Genomic DNA, 27,747 nt, shown 5'->3' on the forward strand with positions numbered 1-27,747 from the left:
GTGGTACAATCGATAATCTCTATCTTACTGTGTGTAGGGAGTAGAAGCTATGTTCAACAACATACCATTCACAGCTCGTAGATTTAGATTGGTATTGTCCATATTCGGATAATTTTAAATACCTATATAAAATAAAAAGTGAAATATTTTATCTTTGAAGGCGGCATACTGAAGGCGAGTTCAGTTGTGTTTGAAGGCGGTAAGACAAACTACATACAGTAATACAACTTCATAATAGCATGCCATTTATGAATTAAGACGTTATCAGTTTAACCTTCAGATTGTACTGGCAGAAATGAATACATACTGATAATACAAATCGAGGTCTTTGTTTGGGATTTGACGACGTTAACACCGTACAATCATTGAGCCGATTGGGCGCAACATGATTACGGGTTAAAACTCTTGGAGACAACACCTAGCATTTAGAACTGTTGTTTATTAACTTATTTTAGCCACTGTTATAACGTTGAATTAGATTAGGTTGTAGTAGGTATGCAATATAAAAACATGGACGATTAATATATTACACGTCTAAATTTACGAAGATACGAGTTCCTATATAATTCGGAGCTAGACAAAGCTTAACTATTTCCTTTTCTCACCAAAATAAATTAAAACCTACAATATTGTTATTATTATCTAATGTATAACTCTCTAATTATTACTCTCTAAAGAGTATAGACCCTCAATTATTTATCCAAATTAAATTAGTAATACATTGAGCTCTGAAGGGACTACAATTATCAGACCCCGATATCAATACAGTACCTGGTCTAATACTTAACTATAGGGTCCGTTTTCTTGTCTCCAGTTCAACTTAATGTAGTTCATAAAAAATAATCACCATAGCAATACAATAGCCTAAATTGGTTTGATTATAACCGGTGTATATAGCTTCAGTTAGTTTTGTCGGATTAAAATGTTAAGTAATTGTTGAGACATTGACATTCCACAAAATCGATAGTCAATCTTTTGTGACAGGTATATGAATGTTTAAACACAAAATAATAACATTAATAATCAGTTATTCTCTCAAATCTGCTGATTATTCATTGTATACCACAGCCACAGATTAGTGAGTATACAATCTTCCTACTCTTGTATCTGTGCTACAGTTTCTATCCGTAGACCTACTATAAAATATATCACTACTAAAGAATATTTAGTAATGCAGTTATATATTCTTTGAAAAATAATACGCTGGGAAATATTACAACACCAAAACGTTTGCAACGCTTTAAATATTTAGTGATCAGTGCCTGTAACGTTTCAATATAACATGTTAAATTATCCCATTGCTTTATTCAGACTTCATCTAGCAGGTACTAGTCGTTAATCGTTTAGTAATACCACCATCTAAAAACCACCAAATAATTAATTCAAATACGGAGATAAAAGTATCTATGTACCGTATTTTGGTGGTAGATGTAGAATACCCCCGCCGCAGCAAACCTGCAGACTAAGCGAATTTCCATTTGCCTGATTGGATTTACACTGAAATGTCTCCTTAAAAATAGCACATTTATTCCCTATTTAAATAGCATTAGTTTAACGAGTACTTAGGTTTGCTGCAACAGAGAGGGTAAAAAGGTGTTTTTTGTAAAAAGTTTAGTATGAAATGAATGCATTTTCCAAATTTGATCAAAATATGTTCATAAACAAGCAAACTAACACAGTTTATATATTCTCCCTAAAAATAACATGGGAATTTTAAATTTACAGATTATTGGAATTTTCTCCGTAACCATTAGGCGCATAATAACGCTTCAATATACTAAATTATTTGTTTTTTTAAGCTCACAAAATGGTTTGGAAAGAAATTGCTAAATTTTAAGGTTTTAGGGTCAAAAATGGGAAAACCCAATTTTTACCCCATAAAACCCCCCATAGACCCCTGTCCCCATAGTCCGATCATGCTGGTTCGCAAACTCGTTCGAATAAACGTAGGTTTACACGTTTGTACCAAATTTTCTCAAAATCGGATGATTTTGGCTCGAGTTATCGCGCTAACGGACATATATATAAATATATATATGAATTTGAACGGATGGTGTTTTTGCTCTCTAGGGACCTCAAAACGAAAAAGTAAATCGGTCCCGGGTCCAGATCTTACTATGAGTACTACGGTAATAGCTTATTCCCTACATGGGAAATTCGCTAAAAAAAGAGCGAGCGAAAATATGTAATTGATTACGACAGTTAAGTTATAGTTTAATTAGATTTGTATAAGGCCTGTTCATTATTGACAACTAATTGTAGATTATAGTGAAGAAAAAATGTATGATGTTCACAACATACATAGTTTAGTGTATGATTAGGCCTATAATTCCACAGGCTAATTTCTTTGAGCACTGTATCAATATACAAATCACATATTATTGACAAACATTTCAAGTTTAATCAGTACAGTACACTTTCGCTGTTGGATCCGCTCTCATATAAATCTATTATGTAGACTATATATGTATAAATGTATGTTTAGCCATTGTTGTTGTTCTCAATGGTACGTTATGCATATTGTACTTCAATAATCGCTTCATTCTATCACGGCAATTACTTTATTATTTCAGGCAGTTTATTTACCTAACCTCGAACAATCCTTACATAGCAATTATTGATAATGCAATCACATTGCCGCAGTAAACCTGATTAACTCTGCCGAGTCGTGTCGTGTCACAGACAACACAGGTCTGACGCAGCTACTCATACTCATAGTATAAAGCGTAGTTGTTAATAATTATTAGCACCAATAAATTCCTTATCATAGTTAACTCTCGTTTTAATGGTTCAAATTTATTATTATGACCCAATTAAATAGTTGTAAGTTTATAAAAATAATTAGGTTGTTGTTGAAATACTGTTTAGCACTTATATTACGTGTAAAAGTTGATAATGGGACTTCCGGCGTCCATATTGTTCCGGTCTGATTGTTTAATGACAGTATGAGTAGGGGGAACGACGCGCCTGTCTGTCTGTCTGTGCTCGTGCGTGCGACTCTTGGGAAATTTCGCTGATCAACTGGGAAACCTCCCAATACAATCATTTCCACCTTATGCCCCTTGATTGGTGGCTATATGTACAATCATTTCCCCCTTATGCCCCTTGATTGGTGGCTATATGTACAATCATTTCCCCCTTATGCCCCTTGATTGGTGGCTATACGTACAATCATTTCCCCCTTATGCCCCTTGATTGGTGGCTATACGTACAATCATTTCCCCCTTATGCCCCTTGATTGGTGGCTATATGTACAATCATTTCCCCCTTATGCCCCTTGATTGGTGGCTATACGTACAATCATTTCCACCTTATGCCCCTTGATTGGTGGCTATACGTACAATCATTTCCACCTTATGCCCCTTGATTGGTGGCTATATGTACAATCATTTCTACCTTATGCCCCTTGATTGGTGGCTATATGTACAATCATTTCTGGAAAGAACTAACGAAGAAATTACATATTTTATACCAGATCACTAATAATAATTGTTATTATTTTGTTTTGTTAAAATAGTTGACCAGTGTAAATCTTACGCATACTTTCAAGCAAAAAATAGGCTACACTGAGTTTGAATCGGCAAATGCTACGTTACTATGAATATAATTGTAAAATATTTACTTTGCACGTAGCGTTTTTTCAAAAATCCAAAGAATAACCTATAACATCATAAAACCCTGTTACCTAAACACCTATAAAACTATAATATTCAACGATTGCCTCAGTATATCGCCCTAATCAGTTTTACCGGTTACAATTAACCATTACACTGATAAAAGCGTAATAAAACCCCTTGATAAAGAGTTGTAGCTCATGCATGCCACACTTATGACGTTATGTACAGGGGGGAGGGGAGGGGGCGGCCTTGTTACTTGACATTGGGCCGTGGCCTTGCCCGCCGCCAACCCAAAATTGGTTCAATACCGCCCCCCCCCCCCCCCACCAGAGCACACTGTGTTAGTGTTAACAGGCTACCAATTGGTGAGGTTACCTTGGCAGATCATCATTGTATCACAGCCACAGCGCTCATTGTCAATGTCAAAACCAATCTTTATACAGACGAAAAGTGTGCTAAACAATCAGTTGGAATTGTTTTTAATCATCTATATTAACAACCTATGTTAATTTGTCACGTTTTTTAATAACACTTCTTTATAAAAAAGTATTCTAGTTTGGTTATATCGATTATTTTTTATGACGAATCCTAAAATTTGACGTTCACCATACCAAACCTGTGGTCATCAACCATCAAGACCAATCATAAGGTATGAAGGTAAATGGAATGGTCAAAACAATTAAATACGATGCATTTCAACTTAACAGACGATAAAAAAATCATCTAAGCCAAAACAAACTAGTACTAGCGGTCTTGCGATGAAACATAAACTTTGTTATGCCCTCTCTCTCACAATACAACCAAATAATTAAATTACTGTTGTGTTGTTCCATTTTGAGACTAATTAGATTAATCAAAACATTCATCTGCAATATTTGTTTAAATGAACCAGTCTCTCGGATGCAACTATAGATGATCAAAAGTAATGGGGAAATTTAACATTGTCTGTCAATTTATAACCCTCAAATCCCGCACACTAGGCCTGAGTACCTTCGACTTTGAATAACAGTGTGGATTCGAATAAGTAGCTGCTGACCCAGAAAAAACAATTAAATAACAATGAACAAGACTTGGCTCTATAAAACAAAGGCTTGGGTTCTACAAAGCCTCTCCAAATACTCGGTGATTGCTCTTAGCCTTGTGAGAGTGTAGGGCAGTCGGGTACGGATGGAAATAGACCAGTGGACTATTGCCAAATAAAAGTGAGTGTACACACGACACACGACACACGACAGGTAGTTGGCGACAATCGTTCTCTCAGAACCTACAGCCTACTTACTGTCTTCGACTACGTCATACAGTTCTGGTGGGAATAGCAACAACGCTGAATGTATGATACTTACTAGAAACAATACTTAGTAAGGAAATATATCTTGAAACACTGTGGAGCTAATTATTCCTCTAGCAAAATTATTTAAATTGCCCTATTTCATTCGTATAGAAGAGTTACTTTGTATATTTTATACTTTGTAAAACCCTAAATAGGTTGTAAATAGATGATTTTTTTTATTCCACATACCCGGGCTAAGTCTATAAGTATATAAGGAAAAGTCTTTGATACAGAATAGTTATGTTAGTACACAAAGTTTAACGAAGTACACATTATGGCATGAGAATAATTATTTGTATCAACTGTGATTTTTGTAATTGGAAAATATTTAATCGTTACCGGTACGGTATTTCGATTCTTTGTTCCCTCTATATTAATGTGGACTCGGCCTTCTAGTTAACTTCAAGAGATATTAATGGTTACTTGTAATCATTTTCCCAAAGCGTATCATGTAATTATTTTACCTAACTAGGTCACTGAAAAGTTAAGTTGATTGCCGCTCACATTTGTCTATACTGTACTGTCTGTGTTGCACACGGGAAGCGCTCACACCTGATATGCCGCTCACTATACTGTCTGTGTTGCACACGGGAAGCGCTCACACCTGATATGCCGCTCACTATACTGTCTGTGTTGCGCACGGGAAGCGCTCACACCTGATATGCCGCTCCAAGGTGAAGGCAACATAGTACAGACTCTACCGGAAGTGACTCGTCTCGTCACGTGACAGTAATTAGTTCCGTGTAACGCCGAACATGGCAACTCGCGGCTCCTGTGAGAGTGAAACTGCAACTGCATACTGCAACAACTATACCGCGCCGCGTCGACAGTAGTAGTCTACAGCAGTCCAGGAGCATATTGTATACTAGGGGGGAGGCCTGTCGTTGACCAGGAACTCTTTTCAACACCACTTAGAAATAGGCAAGTTTAACGTATTTTGAAATGGGGTAGTTTTAATTTTAATCACCCCCTTTGTTTTAGAATTGAGGCGAATAGGTAAACCCCCAAAGTAATTAATGATTAAGGGAAAATATACTTTTGGATAATAAGTTACTTAATGCTTTAAACCTAAAGTAACAGGAAAAAGCAGTAAAGAAGGATAGGTTAACTATTTTAATTTTAAGAATGTATTTAGGGGTTAAGGGTTGGAGATACGAAACCCCCTGTACATAACAGCGAGCAAGTCAATTTACTTTCCAACAATAGATACTCTATGCATATGTAGATTTATCGGTTGGATATTTTTTCATTGACAGAAGTTAGTTACTGCACCTATGTGTGAACCTGTACGATCTATAATTTTTATGCGAACGTATTTTGATATACGGTAATATTACACAAATTTTCATAATAATGTATAACATTGTAGTGTGTACTAATACAGACAGAGCCATGATTAATCGTTTGTGGTGACATTTCACGTAAGAGTTATCAATATTGTGGTTATTTCACCAACTCATCACAGTAACGAGCTGTACACTACCTAGGGTAGGGGGGAGGGGAGGGAGGGAGAGAAAGTACGGGAGAAAGTGGTGCAGCTGCAGTGAAAGTGGTGTTACGAGATGCACCGCCCTGTATATCTCATCGTTGCGTCGTCGTCGTATCGTCCTGTGGTGATGTATGTATACGCCATCGTCACTATTTAGGTCACCACGCGCAGGCCTACTGTAGGCTGCTACGATTTCTCCGATTCATTTTCTCACCTCGCTTCTTGTTATGAGAAATGCTCATATTCTTGATCTGGTTATCCCTATAATCTTAGCTGATATTCTCGTTTTAAATAAATTTAATACTTTCTTTTATGTTGTAGACAAAAAATAGTTACTTACATGTTAAAAGTTTTATGTGTAAATTGTTAGTTAGGTAATTATTATACTTGTACGCCTAAGAGTACCGTACAAAGTTAGTTTGTCTTTTAATAAAAACGAAAGCAATAAATATCAGATTGTTTGTATATATTACTTACATATTTTATGGCGATTACATGATTTTTGGGGTTTAGAATGTTTATTTGTTGTGTATGATCACCAAAAATAATCACGAGAGTGAACATTAGTACACTAATTAAAACTGTTATGTGCAGTAAACTCAAATTCAAATGATTTAAAGTATTTTCCATTAAAACGTATGCAATTATACTGTAGCATATGGATCACGCACGCTCATGCTTTGTCACCGACGTTATTATAAACATCGCTTGGTTTAGATGTTCCATACTGTTTAGTTTTCGTAGCTTCATATGTTCAAGATCCCAAACTGTAAATGCTTATTGCTCAGGGAAGTGTACAATAACTGACAGACTTCTACTAAATCAGCTTACAGTATAACATGAGTTTCTCAATCACAGCAATATTCTGAGATCACAGTTTACTTTGCTTTGACTGATGTTTGCTTTGACTTTACTTGTGTCTCCACAAGTTGCACAGATTGTAGTCTCCGTTTGTGGACAGGTCAGAGTCTCAAGATCGCCCGGTGCGAGGCTTCCTGGTAGAGTTACATTTTGGGCTTCCGGGAGACAAGGCCTTGGCGGCGCGGCGCGGCGGTCACCGATGACGTCATGACATTGGCAACATTATGTGACTGTACTTGCGTCTAACTATAACTTGGCTGATTGGTTTAACATATCTTTTTGAAAACTCATTTGTAACTTTAATTTATACCAAGTATTACCAATAAAGTATCACTTTTTCTTCCGTTCCACATTTTATTCGAAGTAGAAATAACCAACGCTTTTAACCAACCTTTTAACGGACCGATTTCAGAAAGTAAAATCAAAAGAATGAGTTTTTCAACTATTTGTATAAAAAGAGCCCAAATCAGTTCCGGTTATAGATCACTGAACCCTTTCCTTGAACCGTCGACAAGCATTGCGACTATTAAATGTAACTCTACGAAGGACCGGGAGGGGAAGCGAGAAGCGAGTGGGGTTAGTTTCACTTTCAGCCTAGTTTCAGGTAGAAAGGGAGAGTCCCTCTCCCCTACACATTCGTTTTCTACCACTAGTTTTCAATCGTCTATTGTTTAATAGTCATTCATTCGTTTGCAGGGGTTGTATTGTTGAATTTGAGTTGATAATTATTTCAAGGTCTTTCACACAGGCTTCTGATTTGAAGCACTTGTGTAGGTAATAAACTAGAGTTTGGAATTATGTGTAGTATTACTTAACGAAGGAATTGTAAGATAATAAGAACTTTGCTAAAATTATAATACAAAAGAAAACCAAACTACCTTTTTCAAATCTTTTTAATGACTGATATTTCTAAGTTTTTGTATTTAAGTAAAATGCAATATAAAACATATAGAATGCACGGCTATAATGATTGTTTATTTCAATATCAACAGTACGTCGACTGCATTGTGAGCATAAGTGTATTCAGATATTGTCTGATCCCTAATGTACGTTAATGATAATAAGTCTACTGAACCGGTTAAGTTTCATTTCATTTAGCGATTAATTGAAATGAAAATCGAAGTAATGAGTTTCTAATAGTGTTTCAACCAGCGTTTCAACGCATAACACCAGTAAGTCTACCGATTAAACAATATTAGATGCCATTTTGTGCAGAGTTTGTAAACTATGATGGGAACATGTTTGCTTGATTTGAGCCGATCTCTTCATAAAATACTAATTGTGCACTCGGTTGTCGGTATCGCGGATCGCGACTGGTTGTGGTTTCCACCAGTGGTCGCTAGAGGTCGTCGACGCTCATATTCACTTCCGGTCTGCTCTGTAATTGATTGTAACACTGAGCTGAAGGCTGTGGCGGGACGACCAATTAGCCCCAGTCCGCCACTTGCGTCTATTACACTATACAGCCCCCCCCCTCTCACTCGTCTTATCTGTTATTGAAACATTTCCCTGGATTTGTTATGAGATGTCAACCAAGATTGCGTTAATTGCACCAAGGTATGCGAATTAAGTATTAACTAGAGTTTGATTTAAACGACTCAAAAGTCCACAAACTACCTCGATGTGTTCTCAGCCCCTTGTTTATTATTTCCATTTTACTTGACGGAAGGAAAGGTAACTGAACCTATCAAACAAACAAGTTGCGTGGGAAACAGCACCTACTACTAGAAGTTCAAAGAACACAAAAAAAACAGAAGCAAAAACAAGGAACAAGGAAGCACCTTCGGACTCAGAAGAATGCCAGTAATGCTAGAACAGAAATCGAAAACGATCAGTTCCAGTTAAAAGCAAAAGTGACCGACCCGGCTGACCCTCCCCCCTACCCTGGACCCTAAATTTACTACGGTGACGATGTTTTGACTAGCGATAGTGTTTCAGTGATGTATTTACAACCACTTTCGTTTTTCCGGTAGTCCAGTAGTCGGTACGTTAGGCGAACACAATTGATTGTGTGAGTTTCTCGGAAGGTTCTAATGCCTCAGTGGATGTGACTGACTGTTGTCCTCAAAGCGCGGCTGTCAGTCGAGGGTAAACATTCGGCGCTTGACGACTGACAACGTCCATCTCATCATCACAAGTGTATGAGATATGAAGTGATACAACATTTTTCAACGATTTCCGGGTAGTCATAGCTAGGCACAGTTAAATATTTTCCAATTAGTAGTGTAAAAGATAAGTATATTTTTGACACTTTCGAGAAATTATTAAAAAGTACAATCACATCGTGTTCATCACAGCGATCACAGTACTAGATGGTCGCTGGTTTATCATTTGTTTATGATTGCACATTTTTTGTTTTATTACGTGCCAGATAAAATATGTTAATGGTAAATAATCAGAATAATCATTAGAGCTTGAATCGTCCATTTTGTGAAGGATACTTATTAGCCTACACGTAGTGTTCCATAATAAATGTTGTGATCTATTGTAATTGCAGTGTCAATGAACAACGCCACCGCGTAGCTTGTATCTGATACGGTTATAGTAATACTAGCAGAGTACCCGTCCTTCGTACGGGGTTGGAATATAAGTATAAAATGCTTATTGTAGTAATACTCAAGCTTTGCGTTTGCAATAAGGGAGGACACAGTTTGATAAAATTTGTTTTTTTAAATTTACAGTATTCTATAGTATTACACATCTACCATAGCCATAATGTTCTACCACTTCACCTAAACAATAGAGAAAAATAAATTATCAACAATTCGCAAAATACCACAAATTATTCATGAAATGAAAAACATAAACATAACTGTAAACAATCCTACTTTGACAGTTCTCATTGCGAATCACAGTTTTTTGATGTTGCTTAATTAAAATTAGCTGTTTTCATAAATGCGAAAAAAACTTTTTAATGCTTTTCCATATCATAGAGCCAATTTTTTTTAGTTGAAACAGCTGTCTAAATTCCCTTTAAATATGAATACTCATAAGATTAACATGGGGAATTACAGAGCCACTGGGGTGGAGCCCGAAAGGATTTTTGAGATAAGTATATGCCTATATGTTAATCGGGAATGTAAGCTATCATCATGCCAAATTTCAGCCCAATCCGTCCAGTGGTTTATGCGAGATTGAACTTCAAACAAACAAACAAACAAACACACAAACTTTCACATTTATAATATTAGTAAGATGTTTTCTGTGCTAATACACAGGTCATTGTAGAGCCGTTGTGTGGTAGGATAACTAGCGTGAGTGTGACAGGCTGGCTAGAGCGTCAACCCCGCCACGCAGTTGCAATCTCGCTGGTCATGTAAGAGTTGCACAGTGACTTATGTATTTGATGTAAGTCACGTGGTTGTCGTCTAGCCTGTGACATTCACGCTAGTCACCCACACGGTGTGTCAACCGTACACAAAACTATGTCCTAAATGTCAGTGAAAAAGTCAACTTGAACTAACTATGTATGACCAATTATTTTCATCCTGATTCATCTCATCTTGTGGAAAATTAGCCAAAACACACACTACCAATCTTTCTTCAACGTATTACCTTTAACTATCCAATAGTCAATGGTAGGCCTATTACGTTATTAGGTACTGATAAATTGATACTTTTTTTATTAATTCCACTCGCCTTCTCCTACAATGCCTCAACACTCCGGTGCTATACTAGTTTATCACTTATAACCAAAGTTTTACTGAATCACTATCACTGACTTGGGAAATCGACAAGTGACGAATAGTCGCACTTCTCAGTGGGTAATTGTACCAATTTTCCGATCGAGTGGCAAAAAGTGAAACAGTCGGATGACACGGGGGCATTGCCAGTGTAAGGTAGTGGGGGGGGGGGCACCTGTGACGTCATTGACCGAGCGGCCAACTGCGGTCCTTGCCCTGCTAGAGTCAACGTCTTCTGCGCCATCCTGCGTCCTGGGGGCTCTGCTCTGGAGCATCCTACATCACTCATGCTTGATACGTGCTATAGAAGTCATATCACTCCTCAGTAGTCTTACGGTCTTATCCTTCTATTCATGAGAATGGACGTTGTTACACGTAGGCTATAAGTTGTATGATTTTACTTTTAGCGGTTATTATTTTGTACAATAAATTGGTGTAAAATACCTGCATCTATGCGATCTTATGTGTTTCCTTACAAATAGTTTCGGCTTATGTACGAGTCTTCCTCAAGCCACTTCTATCTCCATAAAGATCATTCTTGCTCCATAAAGATCATTGAATGATAATAAATGAGACACGCGCAAGTACATGATGTCCATGTACGTGTGTGTGTCTTATTTATTATTAATCAATGACCTTCCAAATAAAGAAGGAAGATGTCTTAGTACTGGTCGGGGAATGACGCGTATGAGAGTCGAAACTAGTTGCCCTTGACTATCAACTCAACTTCAGTAGGTATTTAAAAGTAAATGCTAAAACTAACCCATTCCACATTCGTTAACGAATACTGTATTAGTATTTTTAACAAATCGCTTATTAAGGCCAATAAAAAACTGAATTCTTTTGCTAAACCACTTAAGCTCCACGAATTGACAGATGTCTTCTGTAGACTGATCCTATTGCGCAAGATGCCAGCCCCAGTACCTCACCGGAAGTAAACGCCGATTGGTCCTAGACAACTTTGATGCGCAAAAACTGATCAGAAGACTCCCACATGCCGAAATTGAGGTATAATGAAAGAGAATCCCCAAATAGTTGTATAGGGGGGGGGGGGCAGCTGCCCCACCGGACACAGGTGAGTGTGACGTCAGCGGCCCGAATTGTATCAGAGGGATGGGGGAGGTGCCCTTATGTAACCCTGCACACCTCGCGATTGTGTCTGCGTGGTGATGGTCAACAGCTGGTGCTGGGGCCACCCTACCCTAGCGAATGTCTGGGCTGTATTAGTACCTACTATCATGTTCTATCAACTAGTTCAAGATAGGCATATTGTACTCCTATACGCAATAAATAGGCAGGTTAGACGAATAATAATTTCCTACGTCACAGAGGTTCTTTTATTCCCGGTCTTGCTCTTGACACATGCAGATATGAAGCATGCGGAACTAAACTCATTCCAGCTCAGAAAATGGCCTCAGCATTCCTGTACTAGAGGCATTGGCCTCCATATCTAAATTAGCCGGCACTTCACACGTTAGAAACACCTCTGTTTACCGTCGTTGTGCGTGTGCGTGCGTCCGTGTGGGTGTGTGTGTGTGCACGTGCCAGTTGCATCGACTTGTGCGTGTGCGTGTGGTGGGAGGGGGGGGGAGTGTCAGTGACTTTGAACTCGTGCACTTGTTTATACCGACCTTGTTGTAAATTACGATGGTAAATCCTCCCTTAATCCACGTCCTTCTAAGGATAATCACGTGTTAAATATGTCTTAACTCTTTGTTTCCCTGTTTGAGAAGCCTTATTTGCCGGGCACGTGTGTTTGAGACTGTCAACCTCTTTGAATGGTGAGGAAACACCCTTTCAAAATAATGTTTCAAGTTCTTGCTAGAACTGTTATCGTAATTTTCATCTGAATTGTTTTAACAATAAAATTGTAGCTATGTGCAACGTCGGTGGTTCAGTGATTCATTGAATAAACTTACAAAAGAGGGAAACTGGACATCATAAGTAGGCAGAAAGGAGGAGGATGCGAATTAATGTAAAATGTTTTCCTTATGAACGTCCAACAGGGTAATGTCAGATTCAATTCTTAAGAGATTTATTTACGTTGCAAGAGAATAAGATAAGAATATTCCTCGTCGTAATCACACGTTGACGAGCTCCAACTACCAAGCCTCTGCAAGGACTAGAGGTCAAACTGTAATTGTGTAGTTTATCACAAGTTCCGAGCAATAAAGTTGCAAACCAAGGTCACCATACTACATCAATGTAATACAAACCTTATTCATGATACTTGGCTATTCATTAAATTGTGCAGTAAATCAAGCTTAAATATTGTTATTTCAGTGTAACTTTGACGGATTCTTACGCATGTTGAATATAAATTTATCTAAGCAAGCATTTCTTCATATATATTAACAAATGTCCCAGTATGGAATTAGTGATTTCGATTTCTTTCTTTGATTGCCTCACTACTAGGACCAAGACACCTGGATGTTTACGCTTTCGAGTCCTCAGCAGCTCAAAACACCGTATTTTGATTGTAGATACATTGTTCGCTTGTTTTCCAAAATGGTGAATCTAGTGCTGGACATTTCCTGTTTATTCATGTTGTGCAATCTGTACACAAACACAATCTAGCAGACATCTGTATTTAATTATAGGTAGGTAAGTCAAGATTTACCCTGATCTGTTATTGTTATTAGTATTATTTTATTTATTTACATAGCTTACGTAAAATAGCATCTCCAACCCCTAACCTGACATGTAACGCTTACTGGCTTCTTACTGGAATTCTTTATACCGAAGCGTTGTACTTTTCTTCGTAAGGATTGCTCCTAAAAACGTCTGGCCACCATACCAGCTTTTACTTTTGCGTTGCACTACTGAACCTTCACCAGCTATGCACAATATTATGTTTATACTACATGTTGGAATACGGAGCACTCTTCACTGCCCTACAAAGTGTGGCTCCACCAGTAGACGGTTTCAGACTGACCTTGATGACCACAGAAGATAGATCTGAGAACTACAGTAGAAAGTAAAGAAAGTAAATTGAAGACTGGAGGTGGATACAATCAACGAAATATCAACAGATGATGAAAGTCATGAGAAAACGATTACTATTGTCTTGATGTGTCCACGTCTCCACAATCGTCACAATTGTCTCTTGGATTCTTGTTTAAGGTTCCGAATTCGGTATCAATTTCTATATTTTGTGGTTATAATATACCTATCATTGCATTCGTTGAGAATTCAAAAATCCTCTAAAGGAACTTGTATAGTACAGTATTTGAATGATAATGTGATTATTTCTTACACTAGGGGCCACGAGAGTCTTCAGTTGGCGGCAGCCAATGGCAAGACTGGACTATTGTGACTTGCAACATCACCCGTTCAATCATTTTCGACACTAATAAAAATATGCTTAACGTTATTTTCAATCAGCTGGCATTATTCGATTTGGCAACAAAGCGTGGTCCTCATTGGCTAATTCGAAGTCACGTGGTAAATATTCTCCTCCTTCAACTGCATACTCTCGTGGACCGAACTGTAGTCAAGGGTATCGATGGTACTACTGTAGTAATCAAAAGATTAAACTAACGAGGGGTTAAAAAATGTTCTTTCCTCGAAAACGTTTAGTTGATTCAAACTGTAACAACAAAGAAGGTTACTTTTTAAAATACGAAACCTCTAAAATACTGTTTCATCTTAACACAGAATTCTTCTGAAGAATTGAATTCTTCTGGCTCTGTAATGTCAATCACTATTCGGTTCTATGATTTATAAGTAACTGTTTTTATTTTCAGAACAATTAAAGTTGACATAACTATTATGTTACAAGTATTCGCAATGACAACTGGAATGACACGTTAATTGTACATTTCAACTTTCAACTGCACACACAACGGTGGTGGACACGGTTTATTCTTCGCAGAATGATGATTCGCCGATTAAGGAGTTTCGACTCTACCTAGTCAAAAGTTATCTCGGACGTGACATTTGGGAGTTGTCGGCCTTGTGGTCTTCGAACTGTGCTTTTTGCAAACGTATCATTTACATACAGAACTGCGCACGCTCTTTGTCCTGTCAAATAGTTTGAAATAAACTATTAATGTATTAATACACTATGCTTTACATTATATAGGCATAGTTGTAGCCCGCGGTCTAACAATGAATGCATTGCGCTGTATTACACATTTTCCATAGTATACAGGGTGATTGAAAAGTCTGGGTACGGCTTAATATTATGAAAAATAATAAACGTAGACCTACAAAACTTGGAATAAAGTTATAAGGCATATAAATCTATCTTAACACATATCCAGTGATCCGCTACCTCCTCAGGGGGACGGCCCGCCAGGAGTCAGAAGAAAATCTTAAAAGGAAGCATAGGTCAATATGTGAAAGGTCTTTTTTAGTAGAATACAATGCCGCAAACCGCACTTCAAAAGGTTGATCCTGCGCAAAATGACAGTTGTTCAAAGATTCATTTAATTTACATTGCTATTATACGCTTTCTCCTCAGGGGCACAGCCCTAGGAATCGGAAGAAAATTGTTAACGTAAGAATAGGTCGATATGCACATCAAATTAATGGTCTTCACTTTTAGATTACGATGCCGTAAATTCAAGCTCAAAAAAATGCCTGATTAAAAATGGCAGCCGTTCAAAGATTCAAAATGGCGGATTCAAGAAATCTTTGAACATCTGCCATTTTGCGCAGGATCAACCTTTTGAAGTGCGGTTTGCGGCATTGTATTCTACTAAAAAAGACCTTTAATTTGATGTGCATATTGACCTATGCTTCCATTTAAGATTTTTTTCTGACTCCTTGTGGGATGTCCCCCTGAAGAGTTATTGAATCACTGAATATGTGTTAAAATAAAGTGTTATGCCCTGTAACTTTGTACCAAGTATTTTAGCTCTATCTGCATTATTTTTTAAAATATTAAGCCGTACCCAGACTTTTCAATCACCCTGTATGACCCCCCCTGTATGATCACCCTGTAGACAATATCTACTCTTCAGTCTGTATTATACTGAAGTGTCATTAAAAGGTGCGGAAGTATTATTGTTTTATGTTGATTACTCTTACTATTGCAAAATGACTGACTTTTACATTTCATGTTTCAGGTATGATTAAATTGTATTCTACTTCGATAGTTTATGAGAGTATTAAACCTATTGATGCTTCTCTCACTTTGCAAAGTAAGTTAAGATACAACCAAACATTTTCTAACCTTGTTGTGATCAGAATTTTATTAAATAAAGGAGTAGAGTTTTGTAGTGATTACGCCTCTAACCACTATCACTACGATGTTTATAGAAAAATGAAATATTTTATTTCAAAAATGGTTAGTTCAAAGTTTGGTTGCGAAATAGGTTTTTGTACATGTCATATCTAAGTTAGTAATAAAAATAAGTTTCCGTGAGCATTCATTCATTCTTAGTTGTTGCCTGTTTTCAGCCAACTTTCATAATTTATCCCTACAAGCGCACATCCCTTGTTATAAATTGAACCAACCTCAGATATCCTGCGATAGTTCCGCGGTGTCCTGACGTGCCTGAGGGGGAGGACACAGGACCATCCAACATCTGCCCAGACATTTTCCTGCCAGGTGCGGCATTTTGGTTTTTGCACCCGTAATGGTAGGGTTGCCAGGTAGAGGGTTAGACAGACGTTTGCGCAACCCTCGGAACGCAAGGGTTGTGGCCAAGGTCGCACAGGTATAAAGGGCGTCTAGAGTTTGGGATTTAATTTTTTGCGTCAACAAACGCTCCCGGGGTCGGTTTTTTGGCATTCCCCGACCTTTACAGGTTGCGAGGGCACTTTCGATTTCATTGTCTCGAGGGTCGGGGGTAGACGCGCCGAATGTAGGTTACCAACTGTCATCCCCTCTCTTTTTGTGAAATTTGATTCGATTTAATTACCAAAGACCACCCTCGGGTTTTGGAATCAGGTCATGAATAAAAGAATGAGATGGTGTGATGGTCTATTTGTGGTGTACGAAAACGTGCACAATGGTTTTCACTTCATTATAAGAGACCATTATGGCCGGAAAAACTACCTTTGTGATTCCCAAGATTCTGTTACTGAACTAATGAACTGATAAACGAACTGTATTGGTTATACAAGGTGTTTTATTTTATAAAATGCAATCCAAATTAAACTGTTCAGGGACAAAACAAGCATATAATCTGGCAGCCCTGCTTCCTTTTCCTCAATACCAATCAGCTGATATGCATAAAAGCATGGCTGTTCCACTGTTTAGTGCTAGAACTAATTGTAAATAAGAGTCAACGTTGTTTTTTTCAAGCCCAAGATGTATTTTAGAAGAGCACATTGTGAGTAAATCATTAGTTTTATATCGAGAAAGGTTTACAATTGAGTTTCCAGTAAGAATTCCAGTAGGCCTACCTAATAAACCAACTACCGGTTAAAAGCCATGTAAATATGAATAATAGAATATTTATTTTTCCACAATGGTTACGTTTGAGAGAACTCATGTTGAGATGAAGAAATAAAAAGACAAGAATACGAAAATTCACATGAGCAAGTCGGTGATGATGTAAAGAAAGCAGGGGTGCCAATGTGTTTTGTCCCCAAACAGTGACTCTACGTTTGTAGACTAATTTAGGCTGGGTTTTATAAAAAAAAACACCTTATATTAGGAGTCTTGAGCGGTTTAAAATTCCTTATTTTGTTATAACCACGTCATGTCATATCCTTTTTGTTTGATTTTGTTTTCCTTGCAAAAAAGTCATCTATGAAACCACCAACTTCTTGACCGCTCTGCCCCATCTAGTCATGGTCAGTTTTGCCATCAAAACTTGCCACCAAGTTTGCTTATTCAGATGCCATTTTTCTAATCAACAACACTTATCATTCGCAGCATGGTAAACTGTTCAATGGAACACCTACATGAGTTCCAAGTGCAAACATTGGGCTTATAGTAAATAATACAAATCCCTACAGAATTGAGCCTCTTGAAGTGAAAACTGATAGAAAGTGAAGTGAGAGGGATGGTTCAGGTCAAATCAGAGTTTTTCGTCGGATCTCACCACGACTGAACTTTCGCCTGTGGAGGTTCTGGACGCCCCCAGAGCGGAGGTCAAGGTGTCCGCTGGACGTCGACCTATCCCCCCCAGGACACTTCCTTTCTCCCCACTTTCAATGGCACATCGCATTCCGCGACTGCGACTGGCGTGATCTGACTGTACAACTCTTCCAGACAACAACACATCACAACCACAACCAACGTCCAGCATTAGGACATCTGGACTTCCCTATATTGCTAGTGTTCCGACATGAATCTTTAGATACTTTGACTTTTGAATACTGTTGTTGTAGTATACCCTAATCTAAATCTAGATAAGCTATAGCCGAGTGTGATACTGTCACAATTCACTTCGTCCCTTAATCTTACCAATAAGCTTTCATCGCAGTTTAGCTTCACTAAAAATGCGTACAAAAACAATAATTAAGACCAATGCGCTCTGTCGATGGCTTAATTCAACGTTAATTTCTATTATAAAACAAGCTCCAGCTTCATCATGAGAGGTCTACTTGTATAAGTCAAAGTTGTATCGTCCCCATACACTACTTTAAATGTCACTGCTTAGTAATACAGTACTTAAACACAATCACATAGCAAAGTATATGATATGCCATGCTCCATTGCACTACACGTTACAACAGCAAACCTAAGTACCGTATAGTAGAACTAAGCATTCATTGTACACTGCACTGAACTGCACTATGGTGTACTTTAACTAGCATATTTCAGATATTTTCCTTTAGCCCCTCGTGTTATCCTTTTTTAAATGATAGCCAAACAAATGATGCACATGTTTTGTATTCAAATCCAACATTTATTAGTTTTATTGTGTGCCTTTTAATACAGAACTTATGAATTAAAACGACCACTTGTCAGTGGTTGTTTTCAAAGGAGCTTCGATATTTATTTTCTTACGTAAACCTAAGAAATCGTGGTTTGGTTTTAAAATTTTAGGACATTTGTTTTACACAACTTTGCCAATCTTATTTAGCTAAACCACCTTCGGTTGTGTTGTTCTCCCATGGTTATTATTTTGCACTCATAACAAATACTGCATGAGAAGGAAATGTTTTGTTTGGTCTTATTAGACAAATATTGTAAACCTATGATTGTTTTTTTTTTTTTTACTTATAGACCTTTTATTAATTATCAAGTTGGTTTGATCTAGAAAGACCAATATTTTAGGAAAGGAAATGTTTGTCCTATGTTGGACTATCCTAGTTTCAAATTTCTATACCTTCAGACAGTGTAGGACCTTGCTCATATTGGACCACGCGATACAAAGCTTTCCTTCCATTTTCGATATACGCGTATTGTACAACATTTATTACAAACTTATTTGAACATACATTCACATAGAGGTTTTCGTAACTACAATTTAATATTTTGTTATCACTTATTTTGTCAATATGAAATCATTCACGATAACCAATACCGCGATAGTCATTATCAGTAATGCTGATAATTTCTCTATCTTTTAAGTTTGCAGCGCTACTGTATTATTGACTCTGTACATTTTATTCCCCGACCACATGGTAAGGTGATAGGTACTGAACGTGGGGGGGGGGGGGGGTTACGTCTATCAGGGACGCCGAATCGCGCGGTCTCGCGAATCTCGAGAACCTTGGTGATAGCAGGGACAAGGTCACGAGATAAGGTCGTGTTGCGTGGTCGCGGTCGTACCTTCAACACTCACTTCCGTGTGTACACAGACTTATCACCAGGGATTTCACAAACACAGACTTGTCACGTTATAGTTAACATTTAGTTTTACTCATTTTCACTTTATACGTGATCCTTCCCTTTTTATTTTCTAAATCCTGTAAAAACGTTAAATCTACTGAGTCATAAAGTACAATTTCATTCCTACTAAACCTCGATAAATATATTAGTTTGTGTATTATGCTGACTTAATTTAAGTTCTTAGTTCAACGTTTTTTAGATACATTTTTACAGAACAGAACCTGAGAACTTTACTGCTGGGCTATTATTTCTCGTAGCTTATGATGTGACTCATTTAAATTTTTTGCTAATGTATAATTATATTAACAAATGAGTAGGCAGTATTTACCATAGGAGTATAAGACAGTCCTCACCTGTATATGAAATATCGCACTCTAATAATATTTATATTGTCACAGTGCTATCTACAATTATGTAGTTCTTGTAAGTAGCCAAACCATTTGTGATGAAAAATCAGTTAGATCATCATTTGTAATGAATGTCAACCAAAGTTGATCAATTTATAGATCTGGGGGTTAGTGCTGCTGTGACAGGACCAGAAAGAAGTCGGGATACCAGAGGATAGGCCTATGTTACTAGTAAGAAATATTACAAAGTATTTTATTGCAAAGACAGACAGAAGACGACTTTTTGTTGACAAAACTTATCTTTACTCCAAAATAAAGCCAAATTGAAAGTTTACATCTCCCATCACACACTCATCTAACTTAAGGCTTGGTGAATTGTGTGCTATGACAAAGATACGGGTGATTCTTCTCAATATTTCACCATCTAGATTTAATACAGATTGTTAGGAACCATAATTTCAAGTACAGTAATAGATATTTATTTTAGTGACAAATTATTAGCTATGAATAGTAAGTATTCTTGGTTCAAAGTTGTTCTTCAATTCTGTAGTTGTATTAACTGCTATTTGCTTTCTAGTTCCATCGATCTTTTCTTCTGTGTTAATTACTAAAATCCAAGACGATTCAAAGTGTGGTTTAATGAATATATTCAAACACACAGTAGAACTATTTTGAGGATGCCGTTACAGTTTCGCGTGTAACATCACCCGTTGTGTTTAAGGCTGTTGTGGAAGGCTGTAGAAGTGTCGTAACCCTCCACACTTGGCTCGATCTGATGGAACAGGTTCCCGCGACCTCTCCCAACGTTCGACCAAGGGTCACTTTCCGTTGATAAAACAATCAAAAGTGGCCCAACGCTCGCGAGAACCGCGAGATCAGAACCAGTCCGCGATCTCGGAGGTCGCGACCTAAACCGTCAGGGGGAGGGGGTAGCGAAAAGTAAAAATAATCCGTCACTCTGGTCCAACGGACAACGGAACAGTCCCGTGAAGAATAGGTGCAAGGGTTGCACCGAGAGGGTATTTATCTAGTAATTGTATGGGCGGTGGAGGAGGAGGCACCCCCACTGTAGTGATACGTCTAGTAACGGACGAGGGTGGGACGGATACCGGGATACCGCTACTCTAGGGGTCGAGGGTCGCGCGGAGGTGTAGGAGACACCGACCAGTGACCAGTGACGACCAACGGTCTAACACGAGTAGACATGGCCGTGGAGCACGAGTATGGTATGTACATACAGCAACGTCATAATGTACTGTATCCACCTTAGCAATATTGGTGGTACTGGTGCCTTATGTTTATATTTATAAAAAATAATGCATTATTATACATTTTCTAAGATATGGATGGAACTTAAACATCATTAATTATTTATAATGTGGGGGTAAATTATGTTTTGCCATAAATGTACACAGTTAACAAATAAAAAAAAATGTTTATTTGTTTATCTGTTATATGATTTCTACTTTCTATTCCTAATCACGTGGCTTGATAAACTCCTGATATTGTATAAAGTAGGGATATACTCACAAGTATAGAGTATTACTTGAAAATAGTATCCAATCGGTGTCAAATGTCAGTTGTTTTAATCTCCAATCCTTCAGAAACAACGTACACTGCGTGAATATGCGTTATCACGGGAAATAAAAAGTGGCATTGAACGTACAGTTTGCTTCCTTTACGAACTGTATGATGATAACACATGACGGTTTACGGTAGGTGAAGAGTACATGTCTGGGAATATCTGAGTGAGCCATGTTATAGGTGTTGTAAACTACGTCATAAAATATATCATTAGAATTTGTCAGAATCGTGTCTTCTGTATATTTATATTACACTCGAGATTATTCCAGACTAATTGAATAGTTTATTTTAGGTTGTGTTTAAGCTTTAAGGAAATTTAAAAAAAACTAAAGTTTGTGATTTCGTTGTTGTAAAATAGCGATAGTTATTATTTTACTGAATTTTATTTAGCTTTCATAAAAAAACATTTAATTTCATAATTAGGTACAATAAAATAAACATATCCTACATAAATCAAGAAACAATTATTGTACATAATATTCAGATATGACATTGCATAATTTCTAATGTGGCACTCTCTGTATTACTTTTAGTAAGCAATTACAGTATATCTCAAGAATAGTAGGCTGATTAGGCTACTTACATAGCTTTGCTCATATACTTAACTACTAAAAATATTGTTTTAATACTCTCCAGTCCATTGAATGGTGTTTTTTTTTTTACCAAAACAGTTGTAAGTTTTTAATTTCAACCGCGATACTTTACATTCAATTTCATTTCATAACTTATACGATTAACACTGCGTCTTCTGTTGGGGAAATGAGTATATTTTAAGACTACATTTAGAACCATTACTAGGTATTAGATACGTTACTATCCAAACCATAACACGACAGTAGTGCTGAGCCAACCAAACCTTGGTCGTGTAGTGGTGATGGTGGATGACCGCGAATGACTCCCTGGGACATTGCCCTGCACTGTTGTCCGTCAGAGTGCAATGACGCCATTATTATAGTGGAATTGTTTTCATGACTTTTAAACACTTATTTTCACTTTAATAAGATACTAGGCTAGTCCATATTAGTTAAAACGAAATTTCGTGTTTTCTTTAAAAATATGTACATATAAATTTATTTAAATTAGTCTCTATTGAAATACCAATTTTTAATTTGGTAGTAGAAGAATATAAAAGAAGAGTATAATATATAACAAAAGACTGAAATCAACAACACTTGAGAAATAATTTAGGAAAGTAGGAATTAATAAAAACAATCATTACGTCAAATTAAAAGTCCTAAGGAGTATAGTATTCACTATTTGAGTATTTCACTTGTTCCACTCCTCTTGAAACAAAAGTCCACAACAGTTCTAATTTTTTGTATTTTTTTCAAAATCAGCAACTTGTAGGAATTACTAATTGCATTATGAATGGACTATTGTATACAAAAAATAATTTGATTAAACATGAAATAATCATAAATAGTTCACTATTCTTGCACCTTTTTTGCAATTTTAGGATAAAAATACAATAACATTTCAATAAATAAATAAATTATATTGCTCCTATAATTTTAAACCAAAGGAGAAACCAATTTGTTAATTTTAAACACAATAATACAGGAACGGCTTATATTTCACGTTCTGTCGATGGACTCCCACAAGGTTTCATTGTAGGTTCGGTGATATTTTCAAGTTTCTACACATCGCTGGGTACGTAATATTTTGCAGTCCCCGGTGGTTCATTCCCCTGGTCCCCATGCAGATGAGGGGAACCACCCTCACCCCTGTTTACCCTGTTGTGAATTTAATTGAATGTGGGGGCCGAGCATATGTCTGTCCCGGAATGTCTCCTAATCTTCTGCTCACACTTGTGCTCATTACCCGCACGTGGCCGACGTGGCGCCCCTCCACAGCAGGATAAACTGTATTCTTTTCCTCACCAGAGCTGCTTTGATTTCCAGACTGACGCTAATCAATCAAAGTGGTTTACAAGCTTGTTCAGTTAAAAAAATATAGTCATCTTTGAAACGCTTGCATTTATATTCATACTACATCTATGCTATAAAATTAAATTGTTTTAAGTAGGTAGTAAAATATGAAAAGCAAGTACATTTCACCTCATCACCCCTTCCCTTTAAAAACAAGCTCTTATAGCTTAAGGGGTGATTCATTGATTAAACATATTGTATGCATATTAGCGTGTAAACAATAACTCTAAAATAAATACCACAAAAACGTATATTTTACTGAGTGTCTCGTTCAAAAAGTCGAGATCGAGTCGCAAGGGATGTGTAAATGTCAAGGTTGGTTTTCGTCCTTGAAAAGTTCCTCAACAAGTTTACTTGGTCCAATATCGAAGTTGCGTTGTGTCAAGGAGGTTCCTACTTCTTAATCCAAGACTAAAAATTGTACTTGAAGAAGTTTTAGTACCGGTACTTCGTACTCCACATTATATTGTAAAAAAATTTACACAAAGGGCACTAGACACCGTTCAGTATATTAAAGCGTCGTATCCAGTAAAGTCTCTTGATTGTGTCATCAGGTACTCAATCATTGTATGTTAATTTTCGGATGTTTTGGTTTCTTTAATCAACCTTTTGAGTCATAAATAATATTTACAATCAATGACATAAAAGTTACTCAATCTTTTGAATTTAAAAAACGTGTTAAAGTAGAATTATAACCTGCACTAGTGGGTGTTAGTGTGTGATTCAGTGGACCAGCCAGTGTCCCGTGACGTCACCACCAGTCCAGGATGAGTCACTCACTCCCCCAGGACCCTGGATACAACCTCTCCATTAAACATCGCTGGTGAAATGCTATTTGCATGTACAGTAGTCCCTTCTTTCCCTCTCCCCTACAATCACCTCGCCGCTTTTTACTTTCAAGTTGCCTTTGAGTACTAATTAGTTTCTACAACTCCATGAAACCCCTCTTTGGAGCTATTGATTTTTCGGTGAAAATGGATTGCTTCATGTGGGAAAAGCGTGTATCCATTTCTTCGAATGTGTAGTTATTTATTTGGAAAATGTCACAGTTTTGATATCAAAACTTCAACAAACTATTCGGGTTTGTGTACTACAGTATATATATTTAAAACAAGGCCAAACGAATTATGTCTAATAACATAATTGCATAATATCTTAAGTATATTCACTAACATGTTGTCAATAATCGGCGTCTAAAAACTTAGTTTACTAGATATCACAGTGTATATTGTTACTAAACAGTAAAGAAGTACATCAACTACAAGAAAGTTTAAGCCTAGATTTTTGATTGCAGTAACATTGAAAAAAAAAGTGTTTACGACGGTTCATTTACATCCATCATCATGAACTTCCCGGTTCAATTTAAACTTGAAAATTGAGCTGATAGTAATTCATTTACAAATTAATCATAATTACTTTAGCTAACCATATACTGTAGTTAATTTGCTAACGTAACTCAGTAGATCCTCGTAGACAATATGTCAGACCCAACGATGCCATTGAGTGTCTAGACTACTAGTAGAGGTGATTATGCACCGATAGTGAGATGATGGTCAATGCCATGTCAATGTACACTTAATTGCGGCGTCAGAGTTGCCAACCTATGTGTGCAAAATGTCTATGTTTTCCTCGTTCATTCCAGCCAAACAGGCATTGCAGATTGGTTTTGTTTACTGTTTATGTGTAAAACCTGCAAATTTTGTCAATGATTTAGTTGGTTTACCTGTAAACATTTACGTCGTTATAGATATGTATTTGTTTATTTTACACTGTTACTTCTTGTTTACATGTAGGCCTACTACACGTCTTTTTACATAATGTCGCATTAAAATATATCGTTATACAGCAAACCCAATTTTTACTTGTATTGCACTCATGCCTTGATCTATAAAGGTATCAATTAAATGTATCCAACCATATCCAACTAACAGCAGTATTAATTTAGTTCTAAATATCTCTCGCCACTCGAGGAATTCGTCGACAGTGTTTAGTGATAACGATTCGACATTGGTGATAAGCGACGAGCTGTCTAAGGGTACGACCTTGACTTCGCTGTTGACTGATAGCGCTTATCACACGACCTCGCACACCTTATCTTCTCCAACACTTTGTGTCACCTTTGTAATACAGAGCTCGCTCGGTGAGATAATAGTGTTTCCATACAATGTTCCGTTTATACGTCCTTAGAGTTTATATCAGTGAGGATACACACAGATATTGTATCTAGATAGCCTAGATCATATAATATAGAAAACAACTCTTGAATAGTTATTCAACGAACATTGTTCATGCAACAAACATTCACTTATTGAACAACAACGCAGAGTTAATTTTGTAGTTTATGTTAGTATACAATTTATTTATTCTTTGTCGACTAAACGGAGTAGTTTGACGTTATAGCTAAGTAATCAATGGTCTTTTAAGTACCTCAATATTATTGTACCTGGGAACTTTACCTATGTGAGATAGGTGGCTTATTGTTGTGTTGCCATGGTTGAACTGTAGTAGCATTTAGTAACGGATGTGTCCATGAAACTTTATAAAGGAGTGTAGCTTATGTCAAAGTGACATCATATTTTACAATGTTATCATGTGTGACGAAATTATTACGTAGTGGAGCTGTATATTACATGTATTGATAGATGTATACATTATTGTATCGTTACCGATCTTTGGCAGACACAAATAAACGGAAATATGAGGTTGACGTGATACAAATTTAACGGAAAATACATTAGGCACCTTAATACTCGTAATCGATGTACATATATGTCAGAGACGTAGAACATCTGTATCCATTATACGATTCTACCCTGTAGTTGTGTAACGTCGATGGTGAAGTGTATTTTACCGCGTGGAAGGTGGAAGCCCTGCACCCTCCTGTAGGTGCGACAAAGAGGGTAGATCGGTCCCTGACCTTCCCCCCATCCCCCCTCCCACCCACGCGTCTAGTAACCCCGATCTGGCATTGAGACTATGGATCACTTTCTGTCTAGGTCATCCTTCTTGTTTCTCGTTACGTAATTTATTTAACGAGGTAATTTATTGTCCTTAAAACTTGCCAAATATTTAACAATGCTTTGAACACATAAACAATTAACTTCAAACTCATCCAAAATGTATGTAAAAGTAATTCATTATAAATAATGTAACATAAGCTACTGAATTTTCATTTTCCTGTAACTTATGTTTACACGTATTTCATATGAGACAAACAATGTAAGTTATTAGTTTAATTTACATACATTGAAACGTACTTATAACGTCTATGACGGACTCTTTAGTGTAGTTATAATAAGGTTGGAGATCTGACCAATAATAAAATATTGGAAACTATAAGTATTGCAGACTTCCACCAGTATATTGTTTAGTAGGTACTGGGTATACTAGGTATTTATCCATACGCATACATGTACAGTATTTGTATTTACGCAGATATCCTTGTAAACGTATGTATGAGTATTTTATTAGTTCTAGATTAAGGTGTCGTTAGTTTACATCAGCACTGTAAACTACCATAAAGGCATAAACATGTTCTGTTTAATTTCATGTTGGCCTGACGGACGAGTATAGCCGCGATGAGCCGTTCATTTCAGACAAGCCACCTTCTCTATTTGGAAGACCCAACGCTACAATATCGTATAGATTCTCGCTGATGTGTCGGATTTTTCAGTACGCATTGCGGCGTGAGGGTGTATCGGAATGACTGTCGGTCACCCTACAATGGGGGATGTTTCCCCCGGTTGCCATGACGACCGCCGGCTAGGGGACGCGTGCGATGCGTGCAGGGCGTGTCGTGCCCTTCTAGCCCAGTGTGGCTCTCCTTGGATCAATAAGACTCCACGAGGACTTCCCTTCCGCTAGGTTCTTGCCTACTACACATTGTCCTTGTCAGCTAGGGCACTCCTGTGATAAAAATACTCACAAGAAAACTGTTCCTTGTTCATGAAAAACAAAAACTGTAAATGTACTAAACTTTCCTTTCCTCACGGACTTGATCGAAGTACTAATTAATTATTGGCAAAATCCCCTGAAATCATATTTTACCAATGGCAGAAACGAATGTTCCCATTTTATAAATTGTCTTTCTACTCAGGTTTCTTTCTTGCTCAGCTTTACCATACAACCTCTCCTGGGACCAAGAATACATACGGTAGGCTAATACCGC

At 37.2% G+C, this 27,747-nt stretch overlaps 1 protein-coding gene across 1 annotated transcript in view; it reads left to right on the forward strand.

Moving 5' to 3' along the window:
• Positions 1-27,747, forward strand: part of LOC129000068 (nuclear hormone receptor E75-like) — a 101,250-nt gene that overhangs the window by 695 nt on the left and 72,808 nt on the right. The window lies entirely within an intron of this gene.

This window comes from Macrosteles quadrilineatus, unplaced genomic scaffold (assembly GCF_028750875.1).
Source record: "Macrosteles quadrilineatus isolate MER2022 unplaced genomic scaffold, UCM_ALF_1.0 Scaffold_1__1_contigs__length_201487025, whole genome shotgun sequence".
NCBI classification, from domain to species: Eukaryota; Metazoa; Arthropoda; class Insecta; order Hemiptera; family Cicadellidae; genus Macrosteles; species Macrosteles quadrilineatus.